Source organism: Melospiza melodia, chromosome 18, assembly GCF_035770615.1.
Source record: "Melospiza melodia melodia isolate bMelMel2 chromosome 18, bMelMel2.pri, whole genome shotgun sequence".
In the NCBI taxonomy this organism is placed as follows: domain Eukaryota; kingdom Metazoa; phylum Chordata; class Aves; order Passeriformes; family Passerellidae; genus Melospiza; species Melospiza melodia.
The window spans coordinates 11649500-11664752 of record NC_086211.1 but is presented as its reverse complement, the minus strand read 5'-3'; the positions used below and the strand labels follow the sequence as shown (position 1 = coordinate 11664752).

General features: G+C 39.3%; 1 long non-coding RNA gene across 1 annotated transcript in view; it reads left to right on the top strand.

The window, feature by feature from the left end:
* Window positions 1–15253, top strand: part of LOC134426421 (uncharacterized) — a 414658-nt gene that overhangs the window by 114804 nt on the left and 284601 nt on the right. The window contains exon 2 of the long non-coding RNA XR_010029985.1: window positions 9099–9165. This is a non-coding gene — a long non-coding RNA (uncharacterized LOC134426421). The remainder of the gene's footprint in view (window positions 1–9098; window positions 9166–15253) is intronic.

Here is a 15253-nt window from a genome sequence, read left to right as displayed (position 1 = left end):
CTATCCCTACGAGATTATATTAATAAAAAGATTACATAGATTTTTTTTTTTAGTGAAGCTTTTAGTCACTTACAGTGGTCAGTCTTTAATAATATGTGTTCACATAAAAGTGTTGTGCAAAACTTACCTGATGATGATAAGGAACCCCTGGCTACATAAGAAGTGTTATTGTTTGTGTGAGCACAGTGCTGCAAAATTGATAGACAAATAGACAGATTAATCTGTGTTGAAAGTAGCTGCTATAAGTATTGCTTTTATTTGCAGGAAGAAATAGAGGAATTAACTGATCTCAGAATACACTTAGAACTTGGGCGCTTTCATGTTTTCAGTCTGTGATGAATTCTCTGGATGATGCAGCAGTACTTTCTGGTAATAAATTCCTATTAAACTGTCAGAATATTCAGCCATTCAGTCTTCATCTCCTGATTTTGTGAGTCACGTTGCAATAGCATATCTGAAGGAAGGCAAACATTTCTCATGTTAATTAGGAGACTGGGAATTCTTTGTTATTTACTGCTTGCACCATCAAAGGTGGTTGCAGTTTTCAAAGGACTGGTTCGTTTGCTCGTGTTGTGATTTCTGCAGAGAAACTCACCAAATGTATTCTATCAGTTCAGCTTCCTGCAGACCAGAAAGAAAAGGAGCAAGCTTTTATTCTTATTTATGGCACTAATCTGGAACAGCCATCTCTGTGAACGCTGTTTCCTCCTTTTGCTTAGCAAAACATGTACTTTACTGTCCAAAGCAGGGCTCGGTGACCACTGGCACTGAGAGGTGCCTGAAGTGCTGCAGGGAACAGCCTTGGGAGTGAATCAGGGAGCAGAGAGAGCTGTTCTCTTCCCTATGGAGCTGAGTGTGCAGGGTGTCTGTGCTGACCCTCCCGAGACAGGGCTTGGAGAGGTTTGTTCTGCTCCTTCTCCCTCTCCTGGCAAAGCAGCCCAAACTGCTGAGCTTCAGAAACTGAGAAATCATGAGTTAAAGTCCACAACATTTTAAGAAACACTATTTGTTTGCCTCTGCTTTTTAACATGCACTTCCTTATGGCCTTTCATTCCCCATTTGTTTTCCAAAATAGCACCAGAAGCTGGTAGCGATTTTCCTGCTCATAACTGATGAACACCTTGTAGATCCCTCAGTTCAGAACCCCCAAAACCCATGTTTCTTTTGTTATTATCCTGTCAGGATGTATGCCTAGATATTTCTTTTTTTCCATGTTACTTTTCCTTCCAGTCAGCTGGATATGTAACAGGAATTTGGCAAGCTTGCCTTCAGAAGTTGGGGCCATGAGTTAAGGACAGAACTTATTGATAATGTCATCATGTAGGTTTGGAATTAAATGTGTTTCAGCTACAAGTACTGCACAACTGTGTACCAAGCCAACCTTGCAAGGTAGTAAATCATTGCTTAGGAGCTTTTACAAACTCATATTTATGTTACAGCAAGGAAGTTTACCTTGGGAACAGTATATTTAAACTGTTCTCTGAAAAATTGCTATAATGGATTTTCACATGGTAAAATGTATGCTCCACAGATAGCATCTTGTTTGTGTCAGATAGTGCTGTGCAAATAATTGTAGGCAACATTTTTAAAGTAAAACATAAATACCTGATAGTGAAGAAGTCAGTAACAATTTGTGTGTTTTGATCAAGAGAGATTTGTCACAGCTGTTTTCAGGCAGAAAATACTATGTGGCAATTAAGATTAAGAGTTGGGCAAACTCTTAAAATAATATTTAGAGCTCTCAGAAAAGGTATTTTTTGATGCCTGAGTAGCAAGGACGTTTGGAACAGTTTGGGAATATTTTAGAGATTTAAAGTGAAGTTTGTAGAGTGGTGTTGGCAGCCGCTGTGGCAGTGCTGATGTGGCAGTTCTGCATGCACAGGCTTTGCATCCTGACTGCATGGGATCACTGGGACTGCTCTTTCCCCAGGGTGTTTTACCCATAGCAACAGCAGAGCCATTGAGTAACAACTCAGACGTGCTCACCCTGGAGTCTGCTGTGAATGAAATTGCCCAGAATTAAACCGGGATATATCCTCACTAATCAGAATTATGGACAACAGTGAATTTATGAGATGCACCGAGCTGGCCCCAGTCCATGAATGTCCCCTTATTTCTTATACCTTTTTGTGCACCAGAAGCAGCTAAAAGTGCTGCAAATACACCAGAAGAACATAAGAGATGTTTCAAACATCCAATTTTACAGAAGTGGATGCAATTTGTAGATATAGATGTAAAAAACCAAACAAACAGAGCCAATCTGTGCCAAAATCCTCAACTAAGAAAGCCTTAGGGATGTCAGATGATTTTCTATTTGGGTCAATTTCTCTCTCTTGGTACAATTTGCACCTTAATTCTTTCATTCATAGCTATTGACTATTCTGAAATCAAGATCTTATTCACTTTAAGTCTCTCTATATGAAAAATCAAATGTGCAGGAGCTATTTTAAGAAGCTACCATTTTGACCTCGGACTGTTTGTGGACTTCATTAGACATAAGGAGACAAAAAATAAGGATTCAGCATTTGTATGATTTTTTAAAATTACTTTTTCTCTCTTAAAGAACACTTACCATATCAGTTCTCTTTGTAATGGTTCCTTCCCTTTCTCACTTAATGAAACCTCCTTGTCTGCCCAGGGTGTTATTTTCAGTCATGAAAGGGAAGCCTGGGTACCATGTAGAATGTTTGCATTTACAACAGGACTGACTGACCTTTACATAAGGTTCAGCAGATGCCCTGGATTGATAGTTCCCATTCCTCACTCTGAAATAAGCATAGCTATTTCCAAAGAATACCAATTCATAGTTGGACAATGATCTAAATCCATCTGAAATTGCTGTATTTTAATACTTAGAGGGTTTCTATAATGGGAGAGAGGGAGGCAGAAATCCTTGTTTAGAGTTCAAGGATAGAAAAGGTATGTCTGAAAGCTCTCTCAGTATATCACATTTATTGTGTTCTTATGCTTTGTTGCAAATGTCACAGCTCTACAGTTGCATGGAAAGTGAATCTTAGCTAATAAAAGGCTTCACCTTTCTTTTCTTTCTCTATACAGTACTTTGTAATAAATATCCAATACAGCAGCATTTGTTATTTCCAAGTATATCTGATACACAGAGATGGGGTTTCCTCATAGGGGAAAATCTGTGTTCTGCATGATGCTGTTCAGCATGTGGAATGAACTCTCACAGCTATTTTTCTTATGTTAATGTGCCTTGCTTGCGGTTTTGATAATTTAAATTTTGCTGAATTATTTTTTTTCTTTAATTCATTTGACATTTGCTATAACTTAGCATTGATCAAGAGGAAGTCATGTAAGTGGTTTTGCAGGTACTATCTAATGATTTGGAAAGCTTAAATATAATTAATTTAGTCACTGAAATGGATTGTTGGCTGAATTCATGCAGTATATCTGTGTATGAATTGCTGGTATAGGTTGCATTCCGTGAAATGAAATTCTTTTAAAGGAGTAAATTGTGTTTCCCATCAGTTCCCTGAACATGGAGAATATAGTACAAAACCAAAGAGCAGAATAAAAAATGAGTACTATTCCCCTTTATCTTTTTTCTGAGTGTTTTTCTTGTCTAAAAATGAGCCTGTGTACCTCTGTGAAGTTAAAACACCTAAAAATTCTGAACCGAGCAAACTAAAGATACATAAATAAGGCATAAAATTATATGAAATTCTGTATCCTCCATGTCAGGATCATGGGACAGTGAACAAACAGTGTAGAGCCATTGAGATGGCTTTGTACCAAGGAATTGTTTAAATGGAAAATTACAAAAAAGTGCTGACTTCCCTGATGAGCTGTCAATAGGAGATTTAGGGCTCCCCATGTGCCATCAGCATGCTATAATTGATTAGAGTGTTACTATCCTGGAGTGTGCTAAAATAAAGGTTAGAGAAATCCTGAGGATATCAACTACCTTTATCAAACTGCACAATTAAGGGTACAGTACATAATCTGGGAACAGAAACCATCATTCAGGAACAAGTGATCTGCTTCACTTGGAATGAGGACATTTTTTTTCTAAAAGTCATGAAATAGTCTGAAAATGGCTGCTCAGAGGAGGGAATTTAAACTGGATCATGATCTGTTTCAAAAGAGTAGGACTGTGGATTATACCCTGTATTGAACACAGAACTCTGAGAAAGGTTCTTGATTTGGAATTCACACAGTCCAGGGTGTAAAGTGGCTCTGTTACAGCTGTTCCCTATTTCTGTGAGCAATTTTGAAGTCAATATATTTTTAACATCTCCCCAGGGGTTCAGAGAGGCTCCTTCTGTCACCCAGTGGTGAGGCTGCTCAGGGTTGTTTTTATGCTCTGAGTCCAAATGGTTTGGTGGATGATTCTGGCTGCCCTTCAAGGCTGCAAGACACAGCCCAGGAGCATGGAAACACAGGAGGGAGATGGATGAATTATTTCTGTGGTTGTGCCTCAGGTGTGCGGGAACAACAGCAGACAGAACTCGGTGAGGTTTAGGGACAGGGAGGCAGGAGATGGACAGCACAGGGAGAGCCCTTGGTCAGGTCGTGGTCACTGTGAGACATCCTTACCCAACACTGTTGCCTGTTGGTCAGTTTTCAATTATTCATTCAATTCAATTATTCAGTTATTAATTTCAATTAAATCATAGAGTCGTTTAGGTGGAAAAAGCCCTCTAAGACCATGGAGTCCAACCATGAATCCAGCACTAAACCATGTTCCCAAATGCCACTTTTACATCTCTCTAGTAATGGGGACTCCTCCTTGTCCCTGGGCAGCTGTGCCACTGCTGGATGGCCCTTTTGGCAAAGAATTTTTTCTGAATATCCAATCCAGACCTTCCCTGATGAAAATGAGGTTGTTTTCTCTTGTTGTGTCCTCTCAGCCTATTAATTACTTACTGAATTTGTTCAAAGAAGACCTCAGAATATTGGGCAAGATACTATTTCCTGCAGATGAGAAATTATCCTAATATTCCTTAGTGGGCAAAGATTACATTTAAAATCTCACTACTATTTTAAACTTTGGGGTTCAGCTTTGGTTCAGCTATGTTAGCCCAATAAAGATATTAAAGGTAAAAAAGCCAACAATTTGGTCAAGGAAAACAACATGATATTGTAACACCTCCACAGATCAATTTATTTATTTAGATAAATATCTGCTTCATACAGTATTGAAGTGCTTCACATTTTCAGAATGGATTATGTTCTTTAAAAATGTTACACATAGTGAAATGCAACACTCTAAACAAGCAAAAATGTATTAAAACAATTTTTCTAGGAATTTAAAAAATATTGTATTTCATCTCTGAACAAATGAAACTAAAATTTTGAAATGTTCTGGTAAACAAAAGTCCATTTTTCTATATCATTTCTAAATGTTGCTTGCTGAAAAATGTTTCAAGATATTGAGAATGACAGTAGAATATTGTGGCTTTCATGAACAGCTGCAAGCAGAATGGTGGTGTAATGCATTTATAGCTATAGTAAACTGAAATTGTTGCAGACTCTATGTTCTTTTCCAGCCAATAATTAACATTTTTTTAATGTTTAAGCATTGCACTTTATTATTATCATATATTTGTACAGATATATTAAAAGGAAAATTAAAGAAGCTAGGAAGACTTGATGTATAAAAAAGCATTTCAGAGTTTTGAATATGGAAAATCAAACTATGACTGTCTTTGTAGCTTTTTCAAAAAGTGTGAACAAGATGAAATCCCATGTCTAAAAGCACTTTTGATCCAAACATAGGGTGGCAATCATTAAATATATCATGTGCAGTGACACTGGGGAAGGCACTGCTCTCCATTCTGCTCAATGGACCATGCTGCAACACTTGTTTCATATCTCGAAACCTTTTATGATTGCTGTTAAAGAAGTCAGTGCTTTACAGTGCCAATGAATCAAGTAAAGTCATCCCATTCATCTGTCTGTTAAAAACCAAAATGTTGGAGAGAGCAGACAAACACAGAATCTAACCATGCAAAGAGTCTCATCAAAATTGTTCCTTTATCTGTGTGTCAGTGGAATGGATGGATCAGAAAGGAAGCGTTCTGTATATTGTTCAGGATTTAGGATTGCTCCCACCTCAATCCTTACTGTTAAAGTAATTTTAGTGAAACAAAAAGTTTCTAAAGGATAAACTGCTCGTCTTTTCAGCAACTGTCCACCTGAAAATTTGGCTTTTTGCAAATCTAATTTGGGTGGGATTTAGTGTGTTTTTTCACTTATTTATTCTTTAATGTGACCCTGTCTTCCTCCTTCGCAACAAGGACATATAAAGGAAAAAGAAAATCTGTAATCTTAATTCCTGTGGACAATGTTAGCTCAAGGTGAAGAAGCCCTTTGAGTGAACAGACCTGAGCAAACTTGTCTGAGCTTTAATCCATGTAGGCAGGTCATTGTGCATTCAGCCCTCACAGACAGAAAATAACACATTCCAGCCAAGAAGGACAGAGATTTTTACTTTCTTTGTGAGGAGAAGAGGTTTGCCTGGAGGATTCTCTCATTAATGCCAGGAAGAGAAGACCACCAGGCAGGCTAAGCCTGTCCACAGTTCCAACCTGTAACAAGTGGATCACATCTTCCTGCTGAGCAGAACCACGTGTCCAAATGGGTCTCAAGCAAACAAGCAGCTGCCTTTTCCCCCAGTGGTCACATGGGGACTCTTGGAGTGTTGGAAATACTGAGGAAATTAATAGCAGGAATACCATGATAGATCTGAAGTCATCAGGAAAGGATCTGGATTCAGAAAACTTTTGGAATAGTGGGAGTGATCGGTGTAACTGGGTGTGAATGGGGAGCAGGGATTTCATGTCTCTCAGGTACTGTGTTCACTGATGGGACTTGCCATTTACAAAGGAAGGATGCCTCAAGTCAGGGCAAATCTCATTTTTCAAATTCCAGATTTACAAGCAAATGCAAGGAGTTGTGAGTTTAGCCATGTCTTTTCAGCTGTGCCTCTCATGCTAATGTCTGGTGGAGATGTAAATTTTCTTGAGGTACTTACCGTGTGTTTATTATTATCTATTCCCACTGAAGCTACAAATCAGAGCTGCTTCTGATCAAGACTTGGTTATTTATGCTTCATTACAGTCCCATGTTTGGACTGTGAGATTTTAGGGAGTAAGGACTATGTGAGGGCTTTTTTACGTGTTTGCATGGTAGTACTGTAATTAGATTTTTATTACAGGCTAGACTTAAAAAAGAATTAATGACGGCTCTGAGCAGTGATATTGATGTTCACATTGAATGCAAATAGTAGAATAACAAGGCTTTTTTTACTTCTTGCTAATGAATAACACATATTGCTAAGGCAGACTGGAGGTGTGCTCCTCAGAAAGTCAGTGAGAAAAGTCAGTCAGTAAGAAAAGGAGATGCACAAAAATGTTGGGTGTATGTATTGATTGATTCCTATATTGTATAAGGAGATGTTGGACTAGGGAGAGAAGGGAGATCCCAGAATGGAATTACAGGGATTTTTTTTTCAGGATCACAACCTGGGACAGGTCCTGCTAATAGGAAAGGGCAAAAGGAGTGGAGCACTTATCACACTAACCCGGTGCCTAAACAAATGTCCTTCTCCTTAGTCCTTGATGTTTATATCTGTGATTCCACTTCATTCTCAATGCCTGCCACTGGCTGCTATAAGCAGAATTTTTTTTACTCTTTATCTACACCCTGAGGCAACATTAAAATTACCATTTTACCAATTTGTCAAATATTGCATCTCCTGTAGGTACAGTCACATTGCTTGTTAGAAATCCCAGACCATGGGATGAGGTGCTTGTGTAAAGTAGGTAATAAATGACCACTGTGGGAGCTCCCCAGTTCAGCAGGGCTTATAAAGACACTTGTTATTGAGATTGTAGATAAAATTGAAACTTTACAAATGTGCCAAAAATGTGTGTTGCAAAATTGAATGTTGTGTCTGTATTTCCTTAGAATTACATTATTAGGATCTGAAATGACTAAAATCAAGACATAGACATTAAGACTGACTCAGAATTTGCCTACTGCTCTCAGATTTTTAAAAGACTGTATTTTTGGACCTTAATTCCTTGTTGGTTCCCAGTTTTTGGGAAACAGGGAACTCTTCTGCAGTAAGATTATATTTGTTAACAATTTATGTGTGCACACACATATGTGTGCACACAAATTTATTACTGACTGTTATATGTGTGTTAGACCACGTAAATGCCTGTAAAAAAGTTAAATATAAAGTCCATTCCTGTTTTTGATACAGCTGTCTTATTCTATTATTCATGGTTATGGTGTCACTGGAGACTTAACAGAAGCTATTTTCAAAACAGGTGTCTAAAAAGTAATATGGGATGTGTTTTTTAAGAGCAATACCTATATCTGCTCATGTCAATTGGATGCCTCCAATTACTTTCACAGACCTTGGATCAGCACCTGGGCAGCAGGCAAAGTTTTATACTCAAAACCCCCAAGGAATGACTGCAGCAGGAATAAATTCAGCTAATTCCCATTAGTTCATCTCTACAGCCACATCTCTTAATTCATGTCAGAATTTGGACTTGTATTTCAAGCCTATGAATTTCAATTTTCATTGATTTACAAGCCTCCAAAATGTAGGTTTTTATCTGACCACAGAGCAAGTAAAACACCAGGAAAAACAAGTTCCCTCATAGGTGCCTGTTGTAAGCAAACCTTGAGGCTCACCAGGTGGTGTCGAAGATCTTTATGGCACAATTGACCCAAATCCACTGGGAGCAGACTGAAACCATCAATTGTTGCTTAGAGTAGGACAGTGCCACCTTCTGCAATCAATTTTCAATATGTCATTAAATCACTGGGTTTTATAGTGGATCTCTGGATGTAATTAAATTATTCATACCAACCACTGCATATGAAAAATTAAAGGAGCTCCCTTAAAAATAATGCAAATATTACCTATAAAGGATTCTAGGCTTTCACTTAAACCTGTATATGAAATATTAACACAATTCCATTATGGACCTTGGTACCAGCTGGAAGAGGGCACAAATATCTGAAATTGCTGGGTTTCAACCACCTGTTTACTGACTCTCTGTAGCAATAGGACTGCTAACTTATTGATTGCAGGCTCGTGTTGTATTTTTCAGCTTCCAAGGAAAATGTCTGAGTTTGAGGACGTGGATGCAGACTGACTGCAGGACTGCACCTCACCAGGTAAAACCTTGTTTACCAGGGAGCCCTGGATTATTGCTTTGCTTAAAGGCTGGTTTTATGTCAGAATTCAGTCCTTGGTCTTTGCTTTGCTCAAAGGTGAGTTTCTGCAGGTTGTGGAGCACCACAACACAGGGCAGGTGTGAGGTGCTGGTGCAAGTGACTGACTCACCAACCCCAGTGTGACAATAGGTTTTGTCCAGTGAGTTTGCTCACCTGTGTTCATGGTGTTATTGCCCAGCACGACAGAATTTCTCTGATGAGCTTTTCCATTTATTGGTTGGCTTGGTGAAATACAAGGTGGGGCTGTGCATTATTAACTGGAGAAAGGACAGAAAGGAAAGTAAGGGCATTTGGCTGCTAGGTGAGCTCCTGTTGTGTGCCCCAAGCTCTGTGTGGGTGACACGGCTTTCTGGGGCCATGCTGGCCCTTCCTGCTTCCTTTCCCCCACAAAGTCTGTGGGCTTCACTGCTGTGTCCTATTTATGCAGTTTAGGACAAATGCATCAATTCCCCCTTCAACATTTTTTGCCAGCTGCTGAAAAAGTTTTGAATTAATTCAACAACCTCCCCCGCAGACAGAAAAATATTTCTCAGAAGCCAATGTGCCTTTTGTTTCTGTTAGGGATAAAAGATTTAGCCAGAGATGTTTGGCTACTTATGTAAAATATTAAAACTTTCTCAGCTATCACATTGTACTAGGCTGAAGTCTGCTTGTTTTGTGCTGTTAAACAACCCATCTTTTGTCGTACCAGGGAATGATACCTGATTTAAGATAATATATTTTCTTTGCTGGGTCTGTTTATGCTTGGAAATGATCTTGCTATATCCCTGTATTGAAAATTTATGAAAGGTACTAACATATTTCTTGCTATATATTTCTTGTGAGCACACTTTTGCAACTTTAGCATGGTTTGAAAACTACTTCTTGCCCACAGCTAGCAAGAAACAATGATTTCATATTTCCCAAAATGGAAGCCAGTCAACAGCATTCCTCTTTATTGCAAAGAGGGGATACAATAATAAAAAAAGCATTTGCTAGAGGAATACTACCAATAAAGTACAATAATGCATTAAAACAGATACTTAAAGTTGAAATTTATGTGTTTGTTTTTCTGTGCCAGTCATCATATTTTCATATGTTAACATCAAAATGTAGACTTTCAACAAAACCTTTAATAATAAAAACAGCAGCCGTCAAAAGCCAGAGTAGAATTTTAGCTTGTGGTATGAAGAGTTTATCCTGTGATTTTGGGGGTGGGCTTTTTCTTTTCTGATTCAAATTCATTTTCCTTTTTCTTTTTTTTTTTTACTTATAAAGTATTTACCAGTTTTTTTTCTTCATATATCCTTCAGTGGGGATCTCAGGCCAATAATGCTTCTGTTCTGCCCCTTGTCTTTGCAGAAGATTAATTTGGAAAATGAATGTTTCATTTAGAGAATAACAAAACCAATCAAAGCTGGGGATAGGATTCTTGCTAATGAAGGCAAACACTTGTGTGTGCCATGTGTACACAGTGCTAAAACCACAGCTAGCTCTGCACATCTTCCAAGTCATCTCATATCATCTTTCCTTTTTTATGGGATCTTTTGGTGTTTAATAAACCATTTTTGAACTGAATTATTCTAGAGTTACTTAGAGTAATCCCAAACAGGCAGTGTAATAATTCCATGGAGTTCCTTGCTCTTTTACCCTGTTGTTACTGAAATCTGGATCTGAGCTTGGAGTTTCCAGACTCCCTGTGCACATAGGCAGCAGAATATTTGGAAATTAAACATGGCTGTTGCTTTGGGACCAGCAAAGTCAGGCAGGTTCAGGTTGTTAAAGCACTAAAGTAAGTGCCAAACAACACTGTGTACAGCCAAAGGCCCTGTGCTGTCCCTAGCATCCTTAGCAGAAGTTAATTTTCATCAGTGCATAATGTCATCTGGAGCCCTGGCAAAGGTATGATAAGGTCCCAGAAAAATTAATTTCAGATATCAAACTGGCAGAGTCTCATGACCAAAAGGGTAATGAGTGTTTTTCAACCCTCAGACCTCTGATTATTGATGTTCACATATTTAAACCAGATCTCCTGTTGGCTTGCCTCTGAACAAGGTCTGGAGGCAGCAGCAGCCCAAGGTTCATCAAGGAGAGAGCAGGCAACCACAAAGTGTTCCTGATGCACCTCCAGGGGCACTGCCTGCAGAGGGCATGAGGGCAGAACAACAGGAAAATTAAGCTACAGTTTTCTGTTTATAAGAATTTCGTTTGATTTGAATGAGAAAATGAAGGCAAGAGAATGCCTTCTGCTAAAAAATCAATTAGCGACTTATGCTCTTTATTATTTTATTTTTTTAGTGAATATTGGCCAAAGGTTTGCATTCAGTCATCACCTGAGAGCTTCCTGGGGGTGAGGGAGAGCAGCAGGGCAATGTTTCAGTTCTTTCTTCACCTCAGCACATAAAGAACCTGGGGCAGCTTGGTGGGGGTATCTTAGCAGGACCCAAGCCTTGGGTACTTGGTGTGACTGTGAACGTTGCAGAATTATTTAAGAGCAAAAGGAAGTCACAAGCTGCAGGTCCACAGGAGTGGTTTTGAGGGACTGTGAGAGCACTGAAGAGTTGTAGAAGTGTTGGAGAACCAGAGGAAAAGAGGCAAAACATCTGGTGGACTTTGGGATCATGTAAAAACAAGCAGGAGAAGACAGTGTGGCTTTATGAAACAACAGCACTTCTGTTAATACATAACTGGAGGGGTAAATAAACATGAATTCAAGTTGTTATCTGGCTAGAGGATGCTGTGGTGCAAAATTGAGTATTTTTAGCTTTGTTCATAGCAGCCCTTGAACTGACTCAGGACTAGGTAGGCTGAAAAAATGGTGTATCACTGTAGCTGCTGTTACAGGGGTTCTATTATTTTCCCTGGAATAGTTAGGTGTGATAGCAGGGACAGATTCACACCTGTTTATGAGCAACAGTAAGGCTGCACTTATGTGCAATAAAAAAGTGAGGCAAAAATATAGTGAATCATAACTTCAGGCAACTTAAGGTTATACTTCTGTTTTTTCCCTCACTTCTGAAACTATCCAGATATACATCACAGTAAATAAATTATTAAGAACCAAAATAATTAAATAATTTAACTTTAAAATAGCAATTAATGCAAAATAGGTGTTTTATTAAATGTCTCCATAGCAGCGACTGTCTGAATCTGGCTGTGGGTCTCAGCCAACAAGCAGTTTCATTTTAAGGAATTTTGCCCCCCTTGTCTTTGATAAATGAGATCAGAGGAAGCATTACAGTTCTGCAGGACTTTGGCCATTACTTTCCTCTTGGCTGGTGAGCAGAATTTGTGTGGGATTTTGGTGTCCATCATCCACCTGTCATTTCCCCCACCCTCTTTTCCACCATCCTCTTCACAGAAATTGTTTGAGATTTCCTGCTGTCCAGCTGTGTGTGGCACACTCAAATGTTTTCTGTCTCTCTTTTGGATATCTAATGAACAAAAGGAAGGCACAATACCATGTAGAACAGACTCCCAATCCTGAGCAGGAACTTCTCTTCAAAAAGGAATTTCAGCAAGAAAAAAAGCAGAACCTCCCTGGTTGTTTCTCTGTGCAAGGTTATGGGTTGCAGATATTTCTGAGCCTCAGAACCTCTAACCTGAAAATGTGTTTAACCCTGTATATTAACAATGTTTTTCAATGACCAGGAATTACTGTATAAAGCAAAGCTGTACCCTTACTATTATTTGACATGTAGCATTGTCTTTTTTATGTCATTCTCAATTTTCCCTCCTCTACCCTGCTCCAGTTGGGTTCCACAGAGGACATCTTCAAAAAATGATTACATTACTTGCACATTTCTGGGGTTATTTTTGTTTTGCACTTTGAGGCTTTGAATGAACCCAGGCAAGAAACCAAAATTGTTAAATACCGTGGGAGGAAGGAACAGTAAGAAAACATAATAATTTGCCTGGGGAATGGTGAGAAGTCAAGATCAAGGTTATTTCTCAGTAAATGCTTCCAAGTAGGAGGCAAATGAATTGCAAGAGCCAGAGGTAGTATCAGAATGTCATAAGGGGCAGAGGGGAATTTACCTGGGTCACTGTCAAGCTTGCCAACTCCTTGAACCAAATTGATGCTGGTTTATTTTCCAGCTGCTATTTTGGTGCTCCTAGTGCTGAGTTAGATGGACCTTGCAAAGGCATGAGGTGCACTGACAGTGGCTGGACATCATGGGGGAAACATGAGCAGGATTTAATAACAGAAAATAATGTATCCATGTAAACCTGTAAGGTCTGACATTGCCAGCTGCAGAGTCATCTTTGGCTTCCAACCACACCTTTGACACATTTGGAGTGTGGCAAACAGGTTCAGGAAGTTGTCCCAGCCTTCTTGGTGGTGCTGGTGTCCCTACCCAGAGCATGATTTGATTCCTGCAGGTCTAGGGGGACGCTGAGAGGCTGGACAGGGTCCTGAGGGGGTTATTCTGGGGGCCTGGTGCATGAGCTGTGTATGCAGGATGGGGAACAGGAGTGGGTTTAAATGGGTATAAATCTGATAACCTTTAACTAGAGGCAAAAAAACACAGCAGAGCCAAACTCAGCGTTACCAGTGGCCACAGCCAGGGGCAATGGTCATGTGTTGGAGCAAGGTGTGGGGTTTATCACTTCGTTATTTTGCAGGGATTCTTACATGCACTTTGTGCTTGAAGGGCCTTTTTTGTGCTTAGTTGTCTGTGTCATCTTCCCAAGTGCCAGAGGATGGCAAAGACTGTAGATCAAAGTTTCTAAATTTACAAGAACTGCCTTGAAAACTGAGAGCCCCTGCAGCAGGACCTGTGGAACGTCGCCATCTGCTCTGCTGCAGATGTCACCAGGCTCTTGATGAGCAGTCATATCCCAGGACTGCTGTCTGGTGACTTTCTGGAATGCAAAGCTGGTGCTAGAGTTTTGTCATAGTCAGCCTAATCACAGACACTGCACTGAGAGAGCTGCAGTGGAGGCAAAGAAATGCCATACTAGGTACCAGGTGCACAAATTTAATGTACAAATGTATTTAAGATGCCCAAACAAATCTGCCAAAATTTGGGAAACAGGTTTTGGATTAACAATCTTTTCTGGATATTTTCATTCAGTGACTGTTGGCTTATCAGCCCAAGACTAGGAAACAGCTTTCGTGGTTCCTTTTCCCAGTTTACAGCAGAGTAAACTCAAAATTTTTAGCATCAATACCAGTTCTCCATGATGGTCATCAAATAGCCTTAGTTTCCTCATGTCATTCCATAGAGCCTTGTTGGCCAGCCCTGCTAATTCAGTTTTTATATTAAAAGGGGAAACCATGTTCAGCCAGGTTGAATACATCCCAGAACAGCTCCTGAATTTTACTGTGTTCTGCATAAGCAAATGGCAGCCTTAAAGAACCACAGATTTCTGGGATACTGGCGTGAAAATTAATGTTGGGAAGTGGCAGTGGAAAAGAAAAATCTCTTTACCCAAATAGGCTCCAAGGACTGGATTGTTTTGGTTTTGGTGGGGGTTCTTTGTTTTTGTTTTTTTTTTTTTCTGTATCTGAGTAAATATCTGTATTCTTCATTTATACCAAGCATAAATCAACCAATTAAAATGAGGAGTAGGTATTAAAGAATGAATTTTCTCACACAGAGAAATCACCACCATGTGATATTTTGCTGAGTAGGCTCATCTTGACCAATATGAGATTTGGACCACTGAGAACTGGAGACCTGAGTCCCATTTGGAGTTCATCCCATCTTGTTTGCTTTTTGAAGCAGGGTTTCTTTTTAAAATCCTTTTCACAGGAGGCTTGTCGTGCATCACAAAATCATGCCAGAGTAAATACAGATGGAATATTGAGCTGCTTCATTAAAATCCCTGTGATTTGTGTAAGGAGCTCCAATCTATTGGAACCTGACTTGTTAGTTTAAATTCCCTCACTGAGATATAGGTCAGGTTTAAATTAATAAGTGGTGACTGCAAAATCTTAATTAAAATGATACAGTTTTGTGAGTAGACAAGCACTCCTTAATTCATGTTAGGCTGGGAATATCTTTTTTCTATTGGTAAAAACCTGCTTGCAAAGGTGTCAGAC